We start from the raw sequence: 22,900 nt of genomic DNA, 5'->3' as shown, positions 1-22,900 counted from the left end.
GTGTTGCGTATGTGCCAAACCCTACCTGGAAGTGGCAGTGCAGGTATTTGTGTAGGGGTGTGAATTCCCAGGCAATCATTCACAAGCGTGTGCATTTGTGCAAGTGTAAGTGTCTATGTGTGAGCATGTGTGTGTGGGCTGGGATCTCCTTGGCAACCCTTTGATCCTGAGCCCTTTCCTCTCTGGTGGTAGGAAGACCCAGTCCCACAAAGGCTTTTTGCAGCCATGGCTTGTCGTGCTGGAGACCAGCTGGGACAGCCCTGATTCTACCAGGGGCTGCCAATGGCTGTTTAGTCTGCAGAAGAGAAGACTGAGGGGGCACCTGATAACAGCCTTCAACTTACTGAAGGGAGGTTGCAAAGAGGCCGGAGAGAGGCTGTTCACAGTGGTCCCGGATGGCAGAACACAGAACAATGGTCTCAAGTTGCAGTTGGGAAGGTCCAGGTTGAACATTAGGAAAACCTTTTTCGCTAGGAGGGTGGTGAAGCATTGGAATGGTCTCCCCAGGGAAGTAGTGGAGTCTCCATCCCTGGAGGTGTTTAAGTCTCGCCTCGACAAAGCCCTGGCTGGGCTGATCTGATGGGTTTGGTCCTGCCTAGGGCAGGGGGCTGGACTCGATGGCTTTTTCAGGTCTCTTCCAGCTCCATTGTTCTATGACTCTATGCTTGAGCATTGCATGGGACCCTGTTTACGAGAAAGGGGGGCCCCTGAGGTGAATGGAGGGGAGAGGGGCTCAGAGACAGGGCCGTTGCTCCCAAATTTGCACCTTCCGGTTAAAAGGCTGCCCAGTTCTTGGGCACAGGTTTCCCACGACGTGCTTCGGCTGGCAGAACCCAGGTGTTTGTGTTCTCCAGTTGGCTGGAGCCGAGCGGGCCCGGCACTACCAAGGAGGGAAGCTGGGCCCCTTGGTGGTAGCTGTTGGGCCTGGCACAGTGACGTACAGTGACAAGCTGGCCTCTTCTGCGGCCAAGCCAAACTCTCCCTGGAAAGGCTCCACCCCCCCGGCTGACGCCAGCTGATGGTCGGCCCCATGGAAACAAACATGTTGGAGGTGCACAGCCGTGGGGCCCAGAGAACCAATCAGGCCTTCCGTGACGGGCAGGAAGGAGGCTTCCCCTCTGCACAGCTCGGCACAGCCAGTGGGTTCCCCTTAGCAGCTCACTGTTCCACAGCAGAGGCTGGCCAAGCAAAGGCCAGCAAAGCGGGGGAAGGAGAAGGGATTGTGAGGTGCGTGTGGGGCAGAGAGTGGAGAGGGATGGTCTGTGAAAAGGGTCTGAAATTTAGAGAGCAGGAGGCCGTGCTGGGGGTGTATTGTTGTGTCCCGACCTGCCCTTGCTCCGGTGCTGAGACGGAGGTGGCTAGATGGCCGCTGAGGAGATGGCCAACGACACCAAAGCCAAGGAAAAAGAGAGCAGGAGACTGACGCGAGGTGCAGCTGGGTGTCCGGACGGAGTGAGGGAAACCGAGAGCAGAGCATATCCCTGCTCTTAGGCTGGGCAGCGCCGGCGTGCGGGAGGCAGGTGCTTGTCTGGAAGGCAGACTGCAGATTTAAGGCACATGCAGACTAAACCAATAGCAATCAACAATCACTTGCAGTCCAGGATCAGCACAGGCCAGACAGGTCGGTGAGTGGTGTCTAACCACCTCCCCAGGCCCTGCCTGCTCATGGGGAAGTGGGGCGACCATATCTGCCTGTCCCAAGTACGGGACAGGGAGATATGGGGGAGGAGGAGCAGCTCCATCAGGCCCAGGGAGCTGTGAAGGAGGTGGAAGCTGCCGGCACTCCCTGGGAGCCCTGCGGAAGTGGCAGCTGGCACCTGCCCAGCCTCGGGGAACCAGGAGCCCCTGGAAAGCTGCAGCCACTGGTGCTCCCCAAGCCCTGGGAAAGCAGCAGCTGCCCCCACCCCCCACCTCGGGAAAGCAGCAGCCACCCCCTCACCCCCAGCCCTCGGGAAGCTGCAGCTGAGAACTCCCGGAGAACTCCCGGAGAGCTTCCTCCTGCGCAGCTGCTGGTGGAAAAGGTCAGTGGGGGAGGGCCAAATACGGGACAAGTCGTCTCTTTTAAAAAATAAGTTAGGACGCCTTTTTGGCATCCCACGTACAGGGCCGTCCCGCCCTACGGGGAGGGGCCATGGGGGGGGCAGTGTTCCCTGTAAGCTGAGCGTGTGGGCGGCTGCCCAGGAGAGATTCAGGAGCTTTCCAGCTGATCAGCAGAGCACTTACAACCACCCACACTGGGAAGCGTGTCTCTATGGTGGTGCACAGCTGCACAAGCCTTGGTGCACGTAACAAAATTTATTCCACCCTGGGTGGAAAAAAATGAGAGGGACCATTACTGGGGGCAGGGACTAGGCCACTACAGACAGTACTGGATGTCTTGGGGCCTGAGCTGATGTTTGCAGTGCAGGTTACCCGAGTGCCACACATCAGCTGCCATCTCCCCGGACCACACAAACCCCTCGGACAGGGTGGAGCCATGGGTGGGGGCAGGGTGGGAACGAAGCTCACAGCTGCCAGCTGCCTGGCCCCAGAAGGGAGCGTGGGGCCCTGTGCGGCTTACGGTGGCTGGTTCTATGCCGTGCAGCTGTAGGATTTGGGTTTCCTCTGCATCCCCTGCCCATGGGCGACTTGTGGTAGTGTCCAGGTTTGCTGCTCCCCCCGAGCCCCTGCCAAAATTCTGACTGATAGATGGGGTGCTCCTTCATTCCCCCCCATTCCTCTGGGTGGCTCCCCTTGCAGGCACCAGCGGCCTGTGCCCATGCCCACTGCTACGCTCCTTCGGCACAGGCCTGGCACACAAGAGGCTGATACGGAGAGGACCTGCCGTCTCACTGAACCTTTGGGTCTCACCCCACCACCTGCACAGGTACTCAGAGGTGAATTCAGCAGCTGGAGGGACAAGGGGCAGGGGCTGGGCCAGCCCTGCAGAGGGGAACCCGGCCAGCCCTGCAAAGCGCTAAGCTAGGTCTGAGTCAGACTTGTCAGACAACCTCCTTAGAACCAGGCCGTAATTGGCAGGCTAATGGGAGCACATTGTCTCGTGTGTGATCTGTTTCACCAAGCGAAAAAAGATGAGGCAGCGCTGAAGAAAACTGAAGAAAGATCAATGGCAGGAAGGGGACAGCATGGCAGATATAATTAATTACTGCATATTAAAATGTTTGTTTACAGAAATGAACAGCTACAAGAGGTCTGATGTTAATTAATTTACAGCATTTTTCACCGGTCCCTGTGCCGGGCTGGCAGTCCTGGAGGTAGCTCTGTGGCAGGTAAGCCCATGTCTCTTTGGATTTGCCTCAGCGTCTTTGAGGTGTGCTGGAAAACCGGCGGAGTTTCGACTGGCTGCTTCGTCATGGAGCTGCAGCCTGGATGCGAGGGAACGGCTTAGAGCCAGGGAAGGAGAGGGCAGCTTTTGGAGCGGTGGCCATGCAAACCGGTGCTGAGCGTCCCAGCACTGAGCGCCTGTCGTAGCTCAGGAGCTAAGTCCATGGTGCTGTCACGGGTCGGAACTGGGAAAAGAGCTCTTCAGTGAAAAGCAGGCGGTGCTGGGGAACTGGTGGACCAGGATGTGCTGGTCCCCTCCCACCACACACTGCTAGGAGTCCTGTCCTGCCTTTTGAGGTGCTCGGGTCAGGCTTACCGGCACTGGACAGGACACACGGCCATTGTCTTGGTGTTGCGACTGCACAGCCACCTGGGTAATTCTGCCCTTCCAATGTATGGTTCATTTTGCTTAGTGCTGTTGCAAGCTGCCATGGGCTTCACCCCTGCACAGGATGTGAATACGGTACAGTACTGTCCTTCGGCCTGAGGTTCTGCTTGCTGAGCCTCAGCCTATGCCCATGGGTAATACAGGTTGAACCTCTCTAACCCGAGACTCTCTCATCTGGCAGACTCTGTAATCAGGAATGACTTTAGTTAGCTGGACAACCACTTACCAGAGAATCACAGAATCCTGGGGCTGGAAGGGACCTCAGGAGGTCATCTAGTCCAGCCCCCTGCCCAAAGCAGGATCAACCCCAACTAAATCATCCCAGCCAGGACCATGTCAAGCCGGGACTTAAAAACCTCCAGGGATGGAGAATCCACCACCTCTCTAGGCAACGCATTCCAGTGCTTCACCACCCTCCTGCTGAAGTAATTTTTCCCAATATCCAACCTACTCCTCTCCCTCTGTAACTTTAGACCATTGCTCCTTGTTCTGCCATTTGTCCCCACTGAGAACAGCCTGTCTCCAAATCTCTATAGAGCTCCCTTTCTGGAAGCTGAAGGCTGCCATGAAATCGCCCCTCAGTCTTCTCTTCTGCAAACTAAATAAGCCCAAATGCCTCAGCCTCTCCTCATAGGTCATGTGCTCCAGGCCCCTCATCATTTTCGTTGCCCTTCGCTGAACCCGCTCCAGTGCGTCCACACCCTTTCTGAACTGGATGCATTGCTCCCGATGTGGCCTCACCAGTGCCAAGTAGAGGGGAATAACAACTTCTCTAGATCTGCTGGAAATACTTCTCCTAATGCTCCCTCATATGCCTTTCGTCTTTTTGGCTACAAGGTCACACTGTTGACTTATATCCAGCCTCTCATCCACCATAACTCCCGAGTCCTTTTCTGCTGCACTGCGACTGAGCCAGTCGGGCCCCAGGCTGTAACAGTGCTTGGGATTCTTCCATCCCAAGTGCAAGACTCTGCACTTCTCCTTGTTGAACCTCATCACATTTCTTTTAGTCCTATCCTCCAATTTGCGCAGGGACCCTGTCCCTACCCTCCAATGTATTTAGTTGACCCTCAAGCTTAGTGTCATCTGCAAATTTGCTGAGGGTGCAATCCATCCCCTCATCCAGGTCATTAATAAAGATGTTGAACAATACTGGCCATAGACCCAATCCCTGGGGCACTCCACTTTAAACAGACTGCCAACCCATTGACCACTACCCACCGGGCCCGTTTGTCAAGCCAGCTTTCAGTCCATGTATCTGATCCACACTTCCTTAACTGATGGGCAAGAATGTTGTGGGAGACCATATCAAAAGCTTTGCTGAAGTCAAGGTATATCACATCCACTGACTTCCCCATGTCCACAGAGCCTGTTACCTGATCATAGAAGCTAATCAGATTGGTCAGGCAGGACTTGCCCTTGGTGAATCCATGTTGTCTACTCCTGATCACTTTCCACTCTTCCAGATACTCCAGAATGGATTCCTTGAGGATCCCCCCCATGATTTTTCCAGGGACTGGGGTGAGGCTGACCGGTCTATAGTTCCCTGGATTGTCCTTTCCTTTTTTAAAGATGGGCACCACATTTGCCTTTTTCTAACCATCCGGGATCTCTCTTGATCTCCACGAGTTTTCAAAGATAATAAATAGCCAAAGGCTCTGCAATGACATCTGCCAATTCCCTTGGATGCATTAAATCTAGACCCATGGATTTGTGTCTAGCTTTTCTAAATAGCTCTTAACCTGTTCTTTCCCCACCAACAGCTGCCCAGCTCCTTCCCATTCTGCATTGCCTAGAGCTGTAGTCTGGGAACTGACCTTGTCTGTGAGGACTGAGGCAAAAAAAGCCGTGAGTACATCAGCCTTTCCCACATGATCTGTCACCAGGTTACCTCCCTCACCCAGTAACGGCCCCACGCCCTCCCTCTTATCGTTAACATGCCTGTAGAAACCCTTCTCGTTGCCCTTCACATTCCTGCCCAGCTGCAGTTCCATTTGTGCTTTCACTTTCCTGGTTACCCCCGGCATTCTCCAGCCATATATTTATACTCCTCCTTACTCATCTGTCCAAGTTTCCACTTCTTATACGCATCCTTTTGGACTTCGAGCCCACCAAGGATTTCCCTGTAAAGCCAAGCTGGTTGCCTACCCTATTTGCTTTTCTTACTGCGCATTGTGATGTTTCTGGGCCTTCAATAAGACTTCTTTAAAATACTGTCAGTTTTCCTGAAATTCTTTCCCTTCATATGAGCTTCCCAAGGGATCCTGCCCGCCAGTTCTCTCAGGGAGTCGAAGTCTGCTCTCCTGAAACCAAGGGTCTCTATGTTACTGCTCACCTTCCTTCCTTTGGTCAGGATCCTGAAATCGACCATCTCGTGGGCACTGCAGGCCAGGTTTCCACCCACTTCTATTTCTCCTACTAGTTCTTGTGGCTCCATAAAGTTTGTTTCCAGCCACCAGTCCTGGCTCGCAGTGTTCTGTGCTGTTATTTAGCTGTAATTTACCCCTAAGAGCTCAGTAGCAGTGGAAGGGTTGGTGATGTGCGAGACAATATTGACCTCCTGTGGTCTGACAAATTCTTTCATCCAGCACTGGGCAGGTCCCAAGGGTACCAGCCGAGAGAGTTTCGCTTCCCAGGCTCCAACTTAGGGTGCTCCTGGAAGGAGTGTCTGCTAAGATGACCCAGACCTGCTTAACAATTGAGGTCCTGGTCCCAGGCTCATTGCCACTTGCGGAATGCTTGGTGTTGGCTGTAAGAAAGCAAGGATCACCCCCGGAGACATTGACCTGTGGGGTCACACGTGGTGTGGTCTGGGGCTCCTGTCTCTCTTCCTCATCCACGGGCGCCCCAAGTGGGCTCGCCGGGTGGCGTGGCAGAGGCAAGATTCGCATTCCCCATGGGCGCAGCATTTCTGCTCTCCTGGCGTTTGCTGGCAGGAAGCAACCAGGCTGGGGAGGGACTGAGGGCTGTCTAGCTTGAGGGTTAGCTGGGAGTGGGGCCGAGCTTCGTGGATGTTCTAGGTGAGCTCTGGAAGGGGAGTGAAACCCCCGGGTTATTCAGCAAGCTGACGCGGCCCTTCCCAAGCGCTTCTCCGGGCGTGGCTGTGCTGAAGAGCAATTGACCCTGGAAAGGGATTGGAACCAGGGCTTGCAGGTCTCTGCGCCATCCCCCCCACAGCAAGGAGGTGCCTGGCTAGATTTCACCTGCTGCTGGCTTCTTGGAGCAGCCTGGGCCATGTCCCAAGGGCAGTGTCTGTGAAGTGACTCTTTTGTGCCACACCGTACAGCCCTCCTCCCACACCACGTCACGCCTGACATTTACAAACAGGGCTGCTAGCCCCATGGCGGACAGTGACCAATCCTTGTCCCCCAGGTCTCTCCCCTGGCACCCTCAGAAGCGCCAAAGCCACTCGAAGGGCCACTGCAGGCACTCAAGAAAGGTGCAGGGTGAGCTATGGTAAATCAGGCCTGTTACTGACCAGTTATCAGTCTTAATATTGGCCCTCTTCCTGGCGGCCGTGATTTTAGCTGCTGTTGTGACTCTCCCTGTTGCGGACAATGGCCCCCAGCTGCTCCGAGTAAGTGAGTTACAAGCCCCAGAAGAACGCCGTGCCATGCTCGGGGATGAAACCCAGCAGGACAGAGTTAAGCGTTCATATTTATTAAATCTGCAAATCAGGAGGCGGCGTTATCCTTAACACACCTGCACCAGGCTGGCTGGGGGACAGTGAGGCTCTCGTGTGGTTCTCCTGCCCCGCATGGGATGGTATTTTTTGCCGGACCTGCAGTTTGGGGCAGAGAATCCCGGGAAGGGTCTTGGCACCTGCACAAGGCTGGGACATTCGCTTCTGTTCTTGGCTCTGAGAAATGCTGGCAAGGGGCAAAAATCTGCCCTGAAGAATGATTTTGCAGCCCATTAATGGGCTGGAAGGAGCTGAACATCTGGGAAGATACCAGAGCAGCTGTGGCTGCTGTTTGACTTTCCTTCTGCTTCTCCTTTAACCAGGAAGGGGCCAGAAGCAGGCAAGTGGGTAGCTCACTGTGTCCAAAGCGACCCCAGCTCACAGGGGAGGGGTCCTGCCTCCGTGGGTGCTGCTGCAGCATTCCCAGGGGGCAGGATCCCTCCTGACTGGGCTAGTAAGTAACAACTGAACCGTAACAATACACGCACTTGTGCAACCTGCCTCCCCAGCTGCCATGTCATTTTGTCTTCCCAGCATCACTAGAGAGTCTGATGCTCACCTGCTAAGGTAGAGTGGGCAAATCCCCTGAGTGTGAGCTTGTAGGCTATGGCTAAGCAGGTACACGGGGCACAGGTAGGGACTGATCTTGATTTCTTTCTGTCAGAGTAACTCAGGAGACATCCCAGTGGAGTCAGCGGGCCAGGTGTGCTGCTAGTGCAAATCAGGATAGTTCCGCTAGCTTTGGCCGAGTCAGACTGGTGTAAGGTGATATGCCAGTATCAACCCAGGGCCAAACAGGTCCAAGAGTATATACCCTGGGCCAGATCCTCCACAGGTGTAAATCGGCAGAGCTGCAGTGACTTCATTGGGCTCGTGCTGATTTACCCCAGTGGAGGATGTGTCTGCGGCCAGCAGCACGTAATGCTGGAATTAATGCAATTCTGGTAATTGCTGATCCAACAAACGTAGTTATGAAACTGCTCTGGGCTGAAAATGGATAAATCCAATTTGCGAGCTCGGCCTGAAATGGAAGTCTTGTCCCCGCAATGACTGGCTCGCACTGGCAAACTAATATAACTGGCAAATCGTTCCCCCGAGGACAGCCACAAGGATAGCTGACAGGTTGATGTTGGAGGAAAGCATGGATGACTTTGCAGTGAGTTCTGCAAGGCCAAGTTAGAGACCCTGGGATGTTTTTTGTAGATATCAGCCTGCCATAAACGAGGGCACGAAATGTCAATGTGCTAGCTGGGTGGAAAACTTGGCGGTTAGAGCCAAGATTTTCAACCTGGCTGCCCAAAAGTTGGATCGGTTTGGCTCAGCCCCTCAGCTGGCATGAAACAGCACAGCTTCCTAGAACGCAGTGGGGGAATGCTGATTTGCACCAGCCGAGGATCTGGTTCTTAAATCCAAAAGTAGGCGCTGAAATCCAGGCGTCCTGCCTTCCAAAGGTGCTGAGACCTGCTAGGTCCCATTGGCTTCAGTGGGAGAGCTGGATTCAGAGGATCTGGAGATCAGCCCAGTAGTATTTCGGTGCCAGTGTGTGAGGGGTTTGTGAGCCCAACCTTCAGCACCCAGCTGTGCAATCCACAACATCTTACAGCTCCTTCTCTCTCTTTCTTATTCCTCAGGTGGCATCAGGAGCTCCTGCTCTTTGCGGCTGGTTTTGCCTCCTGTTCTTGCCACATGCATCTTTCAGGCTGACACCAACCACGGTCAATCCTCCTTCAGCAGCTCCGACTCCAGGTGTCCTCATGGTCTTTGTCCCGTGACTGTGAGCTCTGGTAGTCTCTGACCAGCCTAATCCACACACACCTCTGTATCCGACATCTGGTTGAGCCCAGCGTTCTGAGCCTCCTCTCCCTTAGCTAGTGTGGTTTGGAAGGAGCTGCAGGGGTGTGGAGTGTCAGGTTCTCCAGTGTTTGGTCATCAGCGGCTTCAAAGATCACCTATCAGGACCATGCTCATCCTCCAGTCTGGCCATACCAGCCATGTGGGACTAGTGGAGATTTTTCTCTAAATGCCGGGCTCACTTTTGTGCAGTCCGTGATGTGCAGTTAGGACTAAATGGCCCAGCTCAGGAATTGTGGGTTGGCCATGTGTGATGGAGTGGGGGATACGTGTGTGTACGTGTGGGGCTTACAGAGGGTGGGGGGCTCCTGCTGAGGGTAACCTGGCGACCAGGTGACACCTCTGGGCTGCAGACAAAGGGGAAGGTGGAACCTGAGGGGTTTGAATTGGAACTGGGAGTCAGGAAGCAGTTAGTCTGGGCTGCGAGAGAGAGAGACAAAGTCGGGGCCTCCTCTCCCCAGCATGGATTGGACTGGCTGTCTCTGCTGGCTGCACTGACTCCTCTGTACGATGCTGTGTCCTGTCGGCTAATAAACCCGCTGTTCTCCTGCTGAGTGAGAGTCACTCCTGCCTGCAGAGGGGGGTGCAGAGCCTGGGGGACCCTGAACCCCATCACACCCTGGGCTGCAGAAAGGAGGCAAAACAGAATCTGTAACTTGGCCTCTGTCATGAAACACTTCCCTTTAACCCTGGGCTGGGGAAGGGCGGGAGAACTTGACAAGAGCAGAGATTTTGTCCAACTCCCTTGGGGCTCTGATTGTGTTACAAGTATCATTGGTAGCCAGGATGTGGCTGCAGGTGCTGGCCCCAATGACTTTACGTTCCTGGAACAGGGTCTTTATTTTCCTTCGGGGTAAAGATGGTGTCCTAGCTGTGCAGCTGTGGCTGGGTCACTGTGAGGCTGATTTTCAGAAGAGCTGAGCCTGCAGGGTGAGAGCTGACTGCAATTAGAGTGACGGGGCTACAGCCTATTGCAAAATCAGGCCGGTTGCCGTTCCATGCCTCAGTTTCCCCATGTGTAAAATAGGAATAATGGCAGCAGTGGCCTTCCTCCCAGGGGCTTCGTGAGGATTCATTAACCGACGACAATAAAAGCTGCAAGCCAACGCAGAACAGGCTGGAACTGCCGCGGTAAAATACTGCAGCTCCAGGGGTTTTGGCTAAGCCCATTGGTAGCAGGAAAGGAGATGATCTGGGGGTACAGGTTAAGAGTCTGCACATAACAGACGAGAGTCTGGCTTGCTGTGTTGAATGCCAAGGCTAGTCTGGCATTGCTATAAGTTTCCCTAGCTCCACCAGTTTCCCCCAGCCAGGATCGGCCCTGAACAGTAGGTGGGGAGTTGTGGGACTCTCTCAGGCTATGCCACACTCCCCCCCACCTCTGCCCGCTCTGCAGCCTGGGCGCATGTCTCATTCCCTTCTTGCCAAGTCGGGCTGGCGGTGAAATGAGCGGTAGCCAAGCGCCGTGTTTAAATGGGTTTTGCAGAACCTGCAATGGCTTCTGAGCACCCTCTCCCAGCCCAGCCTGACCGGCAAAGCCCTGCATGCTGTCAGAGTAAGCCTGATAACTCCACCGTAGTCACTGCCCTGAATACCCCCCGAGATGCCAACCTGCTTCGTCCCCGGAGTGCTGAAAACGCACCCGCGGAGCCTCTTCCGCTGCCAAGTTCATCGACATTTAGTCTCTCGTTTCAGCTGGGATTCCGTCTGCCAGGCGCGAGGGACCACCCTGTCCCAGTTCCTCCTCCTCTCCCCAAAGGGGCACAGAAATCGTCCTCACAAGTAAAATAAAGCGAGGCCCGTTTTTCCAGACGCTGGGGCCTGTGATATATTTCACGTGAGAACTTTGGAGAGGAGAAGTGGGGAAAGAGAGCCCCAGAACAGCCCCAAAGCGTTTCACTTCCAGTTTGCTGTCAGGTGAAGCTGTACTGGGCACTGAGAGAGAACAAGGCAATTTCCCATTGCATCTCTCTCCTGCTCCTTTGCTTTCCGTAATGTCGGGGCACTGGGGGACAAAGGGAAGCATCTGTAACAAGAACCGTTTACAGCCTGCGGATGCTCAGAAGTAAGACTAGCTGGTGTAAGTGGGCCTATCTCGACTCAGTTCAGCGTAGCCCCCCGTTCAGTACGGCCCCTCCCCTTCCAAAAATAGCCACAGCTTGAACCTCTCTCGGCTGGTACCCTTGGGACCTGCCCGGTGCCGGACAAGAGCATTTGTCGGACCACAGGAGGTCAATCTTGTCTAGCACATATAGTACCCAGAGAGACTGAGACCTCGTCTGGGGTGAGTGAAGTCTCTGCTCTACAGCCTCAGCTGAGAGCCAGCTGGCCTTTAGCTCACGTGGTAGACTGAAGGGCTTTAGCCCCTATGCTCACAGGTTCTTTCTATCTCTGGTGCCAGCAACCCAGGTCTGTCGGTGTTACACACATCACCAACCCTCCCACTACTACTTGGCTCTTATGGGTAAATAACAGCACAGAACACTGCGAGCCAGGACTGGTGGCTGGAAACAAACTTTATGGAGCCACAACAAATAGTAGGAGAAGTAGAAGTAGGTGGCAACCTGGGCTGCAGTGCCCACAAGATGGTCGATTTCAGGATCCCGACCAAAGGAGGAAGGGTGAGCAGTAAACTAGTTACACAACAACAATGCATCTGAATAGACCCTCTGGTTCCAATCTCCTTTCTGCAATCCCCCGGCAGTATGCCAGCACGAGAATCGGGTGGGAGCTTATCAACTATTTCTCTTTTTTCAGAAAAATGTAGGTTTGACCAAATCAAAACTTTTCACGGGAAAGGTTCAAAATTCTAACGAACGCGTTGCTGTAAAGCAGTGTGAGAAAATAAAACCACAACCGTGTTGAAATGTCTTGTTTGCGTATTTTTGAAATAAAAAATGTCTGTTTTCTGGTTCAAAATGACTTGAAATGCAAGCATCATTTGAAAAAAAGGTTTTACATGGTGGAAATCAAATGACATTTTTAAATAATTGAAGATTTCGGGTGATGAGAAACAATTTTTTTGGTTTTTTGTTTGATGAAAAAATTTCATTTTTTGTTGCAATTCAAAGAGGAAAAGCTCCCAAAAGCTCATTTTTTGGTGTTTTTTTCCACAACTTTTTCCCTCCCAGCACTGCCCAACACAGAGTAGTTTTCAAAAGAAACCCTGTATGAAAGTGCTGTATCCCACTGAACATCCGTGCATGACACCAAATTAATCCACCCAGCACTGCCCAGCTGCCATAGAATCACACTCAGGCACGCCTCTCTCGAACGCGGATAGACTGCGTCCCAGAGACAGCTGAGCTCTGGGTGAACCTATGCCCAGGGTGCAGTCACACTGGCTACTCCTGAAGCAGGCTGCTTTAGAGTCGGGGCTGCCCACTGAAGGAGAGAAGTTATTGTCCAGCTAATGGGAAGGTTTATAGCCCCTGCATAGGAACCCAAGCTGTCCAGATTCTGGGATGGGCTGACCCCTTTCCCAGCTCGCTGGGGGTTGGGAATTTTAATGTTGGTGCTCGGAGGGTTCCTGCCACGGGTCTGTTCTTATTCTGATTTCTTTTCTCTTTCCTTCTTTCCAACCTACGGCGCTGTCTCCTTCCTTCTGCTGTTCGACCTAGTGTACTGGCAAGACTCAGGAACAGGCCTTGCTCAGGCCATCTCCAAGTCACATGTCAATGAAATTATCAATATATTAGGACTGACTCTCGCCTTTCTGAGCCCCGTTTGAGTTTACACCACCTGACTCTGCGCTCTTCTGGGGAGTAACTCCTGACTTACACCCCTGCAAGGCACTGGGCATTCAGAGCAACAAGAGGTCGGTAGCAAAGGGAGCCGGCGCAGGGTCTCTGCCTGTGGGTTGGGTTTGAGGGGTGCTCCTTCTGAGCTGGGGACAAAGGGAAGAGTTTGCTCCAGAATTATGTGTGGGGCAGGAGTGTGTTTTAAGGACCGACCCAGCCTCCCACCCTGTAGCGTCTGGGGAACCCAGAGACACACGCTGGATAGGTGTGGCCCATGCCCGACAAACAGGACCACCTGCACAGGTGGCCGCAGAGCAGGGCCAGGCGGAAGCAGATGGGGCTCCCAGCCTGTACATCCATGCTGTGCTGCAGCAGATACAGCCCTTCCAGCCCTCCCTCTTACCTGACGCCCGAGAAGGAGAGTAGCGGAAGCTGTCAGGTCTGTTGACATGAATTAAAAGCAACACGGCAAGTGGCATTTTCTAGCTGTCGTAATTATCTCCTGAGGAGGAAGCCAGCAGCTGCCTTTGGAGCAGCTCTGATCAGCTGTCTCAGGCAGGGAGTTCTCACTGCTTCACCTGTTGGGCCTCTGCTCACAGTACACAGTGCGAAGCTCAGACCGAGGGGCTACGGGCCCCAGCAGAGCCCGGAGCCAACCACCACCTGGCCTTGGGGCAGTTTGGAGTGGGAGTCCCACTGCCTGGCTGGATTCTGGCCCAAAAATCCCACCTGCACCTGTACCTTTGGGCTTGGAGCCAAGCCTGGCACCCATCTCCGAAACAAACAGGGAAGCGGGTCCAGACCGTGCCCCTGAGCTTTCCCCTGGTGCTAGGACAGAACAGTCTTTAGGGGTCTGAGATACTTGCACGCATAACAAACCCCAGCCCTCTTTGCACTTCCGGGGGCTGGCTGGGACCTCAGCCTGCCACAACCCCACCCTCCACCTGTAGTTCTCATCCTTCCGCCAGGGCTGTAGCACTGAAAGGAAGAGCTGCTCCCTGGGGAATCTGCAGGCCAGGTGCAAATGGTTTGGAGACACCTCCCCTTGGGAACGCTGCCTGGCCTGTATCCATGACGGTGGCCAGCGATGCTACACCACAGAGCCAGTGGAGCTACAGCCTTTCATACCAGGGTGCCCCCTAATTTTTTTCATCCATGGGCAGAATAAATTTTGCCGTACACATCAGGGCTTGTGTGGAAGAGAGCAACACCTGCTATGCACGGCGGGCAGCGGTGGGTGGTCTGCAAATGAGCTGGGTGGCACATGAATCGCTGCTGGACGGCCACCCAGGTGCTCAGCTCACAGGGACGCTGCCTCACACCCGCTGAGGACCTGGCCATGAATCTTTTGATGTTCCCCACCATGAGGAATGGCTCCTGGGAGCGGATGGGCGGAGGAAGGGAAGTTGTTCAGAAAGGCCCACCCTCCAGCTCACAAGCAAGCTCTTGTTTTTTTGTGGATAGGCTTGTTAAACCTAAGCCAGCCACTTTTGCCTCAGAGAGAGGGGATCCAAATGTGCCTGGTCTCTGCCCTTTGACCTGTCCAGTTTGGGTGACCCTTCCAGAAGCCGTAGCTACCGCTGGCTTAGCTCTCCAGGTCCTTGAGACACACGAGCCACCTCACCACAGCAGGGAATGGAGCATGGGAAAGCGTTTTTTCTTGTATGCATGAGAGACCTGGGCTGCGTCTACACGTGCACGCTACTTCGAAGTAGCGGCAGTAACTTCGAAATAGCGCCCGTCACGTCTACACGTGTTGGGCGCTATTTCGAAGTTGAAATCGACGTTAGGCGGCGAGACGTCGAAGTCGCTAACCCCATGAGCGGATGGGAATAGCGCCCTACTTCGACGTTCAACATCGAAGTAGGGACGTGTAGACGATCCGCGTCCCGCAACATCGAAATAGCGGGGTCCTCCATGGCGGCCATCAGCTGAGGGGTTGAGAGATACTCTCTCTCCAGCCCTTGCGGGGCTCTGTGGTCACCGTGGGCAGCAGCCCTTAGCCCAGGGCTTCTGGCTGCTGCTGCTGCAGCTGGGGGTCCGTGCTGCATATACAGGGTCTGCAACTAGTTGTTGGCTCTGTGTATCTTGCACTGTTTAATGAAAGTGTGTCTGGGAGGGGCCCTTTAAGGGAGCGGCTTGCTGTTGAGTCCGCCCCGTGACCCTGTCTGCAGCTGTGCCTGGCTCCCTTATTTCGATGTGTGCTACTTTGCCGTGTAGACGTTCCCTCGCTGTGCCTATTTCGATGTTGGGCTGAGCAACGTCGAAGTTGAACATCGACGTTGCCAGCCCTGGAGGACGTGTAGACGTTATTCATCGAAATAGCCTATTTCGATGTCGCAACATCGAAATAAGCTATTTCGAAGTTGGGTGCACGTGTAGACGTAGCCCTGGTGTATTAAGAAGTCTCCAAGTCACAAGATGTCAGAGGTGCTTCTTGGTCACAAATGAGGAGCTTTGGACCAGAGCAGGACAAGAACCGCTTGATGTTCAAATCAAGAGAAGAAGGTGGGGATGGCCAGGCCGCTCTCCCAGAAAACCATCATCCAGCACAGTCTGTCAAGCTCTCCCATGGAACCCATAAGGAAAATGCCAAAGAGGAAGACCTCGGACAATGTGGAGAAGATCTACTGAGACTGAAGGCCAACCACCGGGGTGCTCCTGGAGTCAGCTGGAGGTTTTGTCCCAAGACAGGGTGAAGTGGTGTGACTTGTGGATGACCCGCGCTCCATGCAGAGAACAATGGTTTAAGTAGTTTAATCATCTCTGGACCAAGCCCTGCCCAATACTGAGCCAGCAGGGCAGAGCAAGGGTTACAAATACAGCACAGACATCCTGCACCCGCGCCGTAGACAAATACCATGTGTTTGTGCAGCACCTCGTGCAGTAACAGCTTGATCCTGCTCAGGGCACTGCAGATAATAAATAAGGGTAATAGCATGTGTGCGTACGAGAGTATTATCCCATCTGCTTCACTGATTGTCCCACCATCTCCTGGCTCTGAGTCAGCCCCCACCTGGGGGGCGGGCTCCTCTCTTGTGACTGAAAAGCCAGATTCTTGGGCCGTGTGGAGGTGCCTCCTGGAGTCCTTCTGCGTGCCCTGCACTGCCTGGTGAGGGCAATGGAGAGACGGCACCAGCAGAGCAGCAGGCCAGAGCGGGAGCGAAAGGAGAAACGATTGAGTGACGGCGGGCGAGGAGATTCAAACGCTGGAAGAACGTGGCTGTTTCTTGCTCTCCCACGACCGTGGCTGCTCCTGACAAAGCTGCAGGAAATCATTACAGACAGATCGAGTGTCTTCCCGTTTCTGTGTCAGGGAGTTTTCCTGAGTCTCTGAACCATGCCCGAGAAAGGTCAGGTGGCGAGAGTGGGAATGACCAATTCAGCGGAGCTCGGCCATTACCAGTGATCCGGTCGGGTTCGCTGGGTTTTAACTCTCCAAGCCAGTCAGGCTTGCAGACCCGCAAGGTGTTATTGCTTTTGAGGTGGGAGGGATGTTACTCCTGGAGGGTCACCTGGAAGGCAGCTCCGGGACCGTCTCCTGTAAAACATGGCCCCTGGGGAGCCCCTCGCCCTTGCCCTGCTGAACGCACTATTCACTTCACTGCTCTCCATCGGGAGTGATCACTGGTTACTACAGTACAGCGAAGAGGAGGCTGGGGGAGAGTTGGGATCGCTACCCAGCCTTGACTGTACAAATGCTGCCCTCTGGGCTCGGTGAAGCACTGAGAAGGGCCACTGCCCCCTTAAAATCTGGGACAAACAGCCAAGAACTTGTGATGGGCTATTAACAGATAATGCTATTATAACTAGAGATTGACCCCAGCTACCTCCCTGGTACCAATTTAGGTGCAGTTCAGAATCCAGCCTGGGAATTTGGGCCTCTGCTTCTGCCACATGTAATAGGATGAGGGCATATAATGATTCCAATATACAAGGGTGCACCTTCCATACATAGCAAAACAAAAAAGCAGTCAAGTAGCACTTTAAAGACTAACAAAATAATTTATTAGGTGAGGAGCTTTCGTGGGACAGACCCACTTCTTCAGACCATAGCCAGACCAGAACAGACTCAATATTTAAGGCACAGAGAACCAAAAACAGTAATCAAGGTTGACAAATCAGAAAAAAAATTATTGAGGTGAGCAAATCAGAGAGTAGGGGGTGGGGGGAGGGGATCAGGAATTAGATTAAGCCAAGTATGCGAAAGAGCCCCAGAAAATTCCCATCCCGGTTCAAACCGCATGTTAATGTGTCGAATTTGAGTATAAAAGAGCTGAAGTTTTCTTTGCTCCTCATGAGATTGCACACCCGATTCCTGCTAACTGACCAGCTTGGCAGAATCATCCCAATTCTGCCACGCTGGGCAGGAAATCTCCTGGAAGCCGGTTTTCAAGGGGATTCAGAGAACTTCCTGCAGGAGCCAGAGCTAGGAATTCAGAGGCAGCCACAGAGCCGATGAGTAACAGGCAAAAGGTGAGTGGAATGTTTAAGAACCTCAAAGACTGTTCAGGCCTCCTGGGTGTGTGTTTAGGGGAAGGTGTGTTTGGGTGCTACCTGGCCTGATGTGACCCCCAGGCTCAGATAAATTCATTAAGGGCAGATACCTGTGACTCGCCATGGGATCCTTGCTGTGATGCGTTGCTGCTCCCATCTTTCCAGGCAGCGCGTCACACTTCCCAGTTCCCGAGCGAAAGACATGGTGCTGCTTTGGGAGATGGTGACCCGCTTCAGCTGAGTCTTTACAAAGCATGGCTGCAAAACTGGAAGGTTAGAGGAGCGGCCTGGTAGTCAGGACCTTGGGTTCTGTCCCCAGATCTACCAATGCGTGACCTTGGGCAGTCACAGCATTGCTCTGTGCCTCAGTTTCCCCATCCTAGACTGGGTCTGATAAGCCATATCTCTCAGATGCTGTGGGACTATGGCAAATGACCAGATGACTAGCTCTCGGTGAGCTCCCCAAGCATCAGCGGGAGACGGGGACCACCCCAGGACAGCTCCATATGGCAGGCCCACCACCTGACAGCAAATACCACTGCAGCCTCTCTGTGGCTGCTTCCCAAACGGAGCCTGAAGTCAGTGCAATCACCCAGCTCCCGCTCTGGGGCCGGCTGGATGAGGGAACAAAGCTTTGGTGATGGGTTTGGCTGACACTCAAGTGCTGATGCCGAGTTTCCAAATGACGTTTACAAATAACAGCTGGGCTAAAGCTCCCCACTAAGCCAATGGAAACCTGATTTCCTGCTGATCGTTGGACTAATGCCCTACGGAGAGAATCAGATGTTGCCTGGATTCAGGCAAATCGAAATGACAGTGGCTCTGCAGCAGAAGGGTCCTGGGTTTTAGGTCAGCTCCTGGGAGGTGAAGAGGTCGGGGTCTTTACTCTTATCCCCAGTAAGAAGCTGCACAGGGCATCTGACTGCGCTAGCAAGAAAGACTCAACTAAGCCAGCACTTTGCCTGGAGGGGTTGGACTGAAGAGCTTATCCTTATTAATTACTGTCATGCCCACAGGCCCTAGTCATTGCACTAGGTGTGTACCGCCATGGAACAAGAAGGATGTCCTTTCCCCCAAAGAGATCACAACCTCTGAGAGTGCTGGGCCCCCATTGTGGAAGTCATATATCAGCCTTGCGGAGAATCCAGGCTCCTTATCTACCCTGCTCTGGTAGGTTCTGCTTCTCCTGTTAGTGCCTAGGGCCCAGGAGATTATAAGTGTTTACAGACCACCTCGAGAAAGGCTGAGGCCCAGATTAGCAAGGTATTTAGGCTTCTAACTTCCATTTAAATCAATGGAAGTTAAACAGTTAGGAGCCTAAATCCTGTGATGGATCTGGGCCCTCACTCCCTGTGGCTTCTTCGCTCTGATCCTTCTATCCAGATGCGCACTGGTGATGGGTACTGAGTTAAACGGAAAAAACACAAGGCCACCAACACATGACAGCCCCTGGTCACTGCGCTCAGATCCTGACCCCTGCTCTGTGCTGCTTGCCGGGCTGGGTGTGGCAGGGACAAAATGAGCTCCGGTCATTGGGGCTGTTGGAAGAGTGCCTAGCATGGTGGTTCCTGCTGGGGCACATTAGAGCAGCTCTGGGGTCGCTCTCACTTACACTGTGCTTGTGGTTTGTTAACTGGTCTCACTGAAATGCTGAGTGCCCTCAGTCCGGATTGGAGCCTGTGATGGGGTGTCTATGTGGCACAGGCAGTGAAAGGGCTGGGTGGGCTGGAAAAGCCAATTAATTCACCTGGCTGTACCTAGCAGGTAGGCCCGGCCTAACGGGAAAGAGCTGGGTGATGCTATAGATAGAGGAGGCTGGTTTGGAGGGGAGCAGAGGGTGAGATGGAGGAGCTCTGCCATGGCTCCCTTGGTAACAGGGAGGCCTGGAGGGTTGCTGCAGAATGGGGAGGAGGATGCAGGTTGGTTTAAGTTTGTACTGGTAATTTGGGACTCTGCTGGGGGGTTCCAGGGCCAGCTTTGCAACATGGTACGATCTGTGGGGGGAAGGCCTGCGGGAGGCTGGGGTAGGAAGCAGTCCAGCAAGCTGCCAGCAAGGCATCAGATGGAGCAGATGGTAGCTGTGGGTTATGGGGCCCCTGGCTGGGACCTAGTGTAGCGGGAGGGGCTGGGTGGTGGCACGAGGCCCCAGCAGGGGGTGGGGGAGCCATCTGGCACAGAGTCAGGGCTTGCTCAGTTCCCTCCTTGCCAGCCCAGCAGCAGCCTGATGTGGGGCAAAGGGGGGAAAAGGCGATGAACCCAGGGGTGGGGAGAGCTTCCACCCTCACTCCTAGCTTGTGCAGCCCCTCCAAGTCCAGGGTCTCCAGGGGAGTGCGTCAGGAAACCATTGGAGAAGGGATCTCAGCAGACACCCTCAGGTATGGTCTCTCTGGGGTTCTGTGCCCACATCACCACTCAGCCCCGGGGCCCAGATGGATGAGGCCAGGGGAAGGGATGGGGAACTGCTAGGATGGCGAAGTTTGAGTCTTTGGTGACTGACGGTGACCCCAAGGTCTCCTGCTTTAAGGACCTGCAGAGGCAGTGAGGGACGGGCTACCCCCTCTGATATTTTTCTGCCCACCAAGTCCGTCTTGTAATTGACACACCAGTACCGCTTTGGAAGTTTGTCTTGTTTACCAAGCCTGACTTCAGCCCAGACCTTGGGTTACAGTGGAAGGCAAGTGTATGTTGACTAGTTTAGCTTTTCCGTCTGGTTTCCTTACTCCTGTTCCCCTGAACGCTTGTGATTAGGGGTTATGGTGACATTCTACGAACACAGTCACTTTTTTACAGCTGGATTCGCAATTAGGGTGAATTTGTTGGCTCCTTGAAATCTGCAAAAGTTAATCATCTGAATATTTTTAGGGGTCTGGCCTTGAACGTCCAGCAAGGGAAAATTGCAGGGTTTTAATAAACATCTCTGCATTCCACCTGCTGTTTTTGTGCGGGTGAGAGATGGCAGGCATCGGATATGGGCTTGGCACCTGGAGAAGGCAGCTGGCAACATTTGGTGCTGTCCTTAGAGCTGGGGGAAGTTCGTTCCAGGCTTTGGGGCTGACTCCTCGACAGCTCTGTCTCCTGCTCAGCTGAGTGGATGCTTGTGGTGGGTACTTTCGTCATGCCTGACAGGCAGAGTGGTCAACTCTCATCCTCACCCTTTTAGGTTCCCTTGGCCCCAGTCCCTGAGCACCTCCAAGTTCAGGACAGCCTGATCTGAATTGCCACCCTGAATGCTCAAACACCACACGCTTTGTGGCTTTGCCCCCCAAAGATGAGATTCTCCTAAAAATCAAGTGGTTGGTTTTTGTTGATTTTGGTTTTTTGGTAGAGTTCTTTTGATTTTCTATTCTGGTGTTTGAACATGTCAGACGCACTTGGGTCACGTTTCTAACCTTGTCTCTGCAAGAAGGGCTGCCAGGGAGTGAGTGACAATGCAGGCTGAGACCCTTCCCTCACCGCATGGCTCCAGGAGACGGCTGTTGGGAAAAGGCCAGGTCTTACGCAAGAGGCTTCTGATAGGTCCTGCGAGCGAGGGGTCATCACTCCTGCAGGGCTGGCCCCAGAGATCTGCACAAAACACATATATGGCTCTACCTTGGTCAGGTTCTGATCGCTTGGGCCCTTCCCCCATCCCATTCTGACTCAGTTTCCCTGCTAGATCAGCTACAGATCGGCAGGTGTCGGGGAGCTGGGGACAGGAGTCAGACAGGCATCTGAAAGCACGTGGCTCGTGCATCTCCCGGCATGGAGCTGCGGGCAGCCAGCCCTTGCATTGAGTGGTTGGAGGCTTGGTGACCCCAGTCTTCATGCAGGAGTCCTCGGCCGCGCTCCCGGCAGCTCCCATCAGCCGCGTCGGGACGAAGTGCCTCGCCAGCCCTGCTGGAGACAAGCCCGTTGTGTGGGCCTCCAAGGCTGGGGAGCCCTTTATTGCACCGTGATTACAATTAGCAAAGGGCGTGTTTGTGCAGAGATGCGGGGGGGAGGGCGCTCTGACCTCTTGGCGTAGTCCCCATCTGAAGGTCTGGCATATCCACTCTCACTACTTAATGATACTGACATTACCCATCCGCCCAGCATCGTGGGGCTTTTGTCTTCATTCAGGCAGAAATGAAGTTCTCCTGGGCACACTTATCAATCACTGCAGAGCTCCAGCTGTTCAAGAGCCTTTGGATTGACTTCAACAGCCGGGCTTACAAATTGTCTCTGAATAGCACCGAGCTGAGACCCCCTTTTTTGTCATTGTCTTCCGACAAATGTTGTTTCTCGGCAGCCTTTCGCAGGCGTTGCCGGCTGCCTTCTGCCGCGGTGATTGAAAACGGGCCTGGCTTGCGTTCTCCTGCCGGAGTCCTGGGTTCAGGGAGCGCTCCCCAAGTGCCACTCCACCCGAGCGCCTTGCCAAAGCCAATTACATGCATAGTTTTGCTGATTGCATGAAAATCATTAGAATGAAAGATTCTGAAATTGTACATTAAGGGGGGAAATTAGAAAAAGCTTCAGAGACAGACAGACGCGTCCCCAAAGTGAGGGCTACACAATTAGCTTAAATTGTGTTACATACACACAGACTAGCAGTGGCTCCTGTAACAAATGACCTTATCATTGCCATCCCCTGTCTCCCTCCGCCTCTTTCTCTCCTTCACTTCCTCCTTCTCCTTCTTCCTCTCCTTCTCTCTTAACCACCCAGTCGCTCTAGCACGTCCTTCGGCCCATTCCCCTGGCCTCCTCCTCTCCCCCTTCCGCTTTCCCTGCTCCTCCCTAGCAGTGCAGAGCTTGGCAGGGAGGCTGGGGATGGGTGGCTGGGGAAAAACGGGCTTGGAGCTGCTTCGCAGGCTATTGAGAACAGTGAAAGGAGATGGACAAAGGGTGAAACCCTGAAGTTAACTATCAACCAAGCGAGAGGCAGGGCTGGGGCACAGGCAGGGCTGGGAACTCTGTGCACACCCTCGCAGCAAATGAGATCCTCTCCGCAAGCCTGAGCCTGTCTGGCTGCACTTCAGTGCCAATGCTGGAAGCAGGCTAACATGAAGGAAAGCCCAAAGCCTGGCCTGCCATGCCCCATGCAGGCGGCTCGGCCGGGGGAAGGAAGGTGACCATTTTCCGCATTCAGCCGCACGGCTGTGGATTCCAAGGAACGCTGTTAAAATCCATGGGGCTACGTGGGGTTTACAGAGTGGGCCTGACTGTGCCGTCGGCCCCATGCTCAAGGGAGTTACTCCTGCTTGGCAGCGGTGTATCCGAGATGCACACCAGAGCAGGGGAGAGAATCCCAGCTGTCAGAACCCAGCAGCACTTGCACAGCCTGTGGCCAGGCACGGCTCCTGTCTGCTGAGCGCTGGGTGGCCCACTGTTCCCGCAAGCACGCCCAGAGCCAGCGCAGACCCTTGGTGTGGGGCCACTTGCTGGCTGGTGCGCACCAGCCCC

The 22,900-nt window shown here is 54.0% G+C and overlaps 1 long non-coding RNA gene across 1 annotated transcript in view; it reads left to right on the top strand.

Annotated features, from left to right (window-relative positions):
- Positions 1–12,149, top strand: part of LOC142016020 (uncharacterized) — a 45,993-nt gene extending 33,844 nt beyond the window's left edge. Inside the window, exons 3-4 of the long non-coding RNA XR_012646271.1 lie at positions 3,172–3,269; positions 9,026–12,149. This is a non-coding gene — a long non-coding RNA (uncharacterized LOC142016020). The remainder of the gene's footprint in view (positions 1–3,171; positions 3,270–9,025) is intronic.
- The last annotated feature ends 10,751 nt before the right edge of the window (positions 12,150–22,900 follow it).

Source organism: Carettochelys insculpta, chromosome 7 (genome assembly GCF_033958435.1).
Source record: "Carettochelys insculpta isolate YL-2023 chromosome 7, ASM3395843v1, whole genome shotgun sequence".
Taxonomy (NCBI): domain Eukaryota; kingdom Metazoa; phylum Chordata; order Testudines; family Carettochelyidae; genus Carettochelys; species Carettochelys insculpta.
Note: the sequence above shows the minus strand (reverse complement) of the source record. Positions and strands in the feature narration are given on the sequence as shown.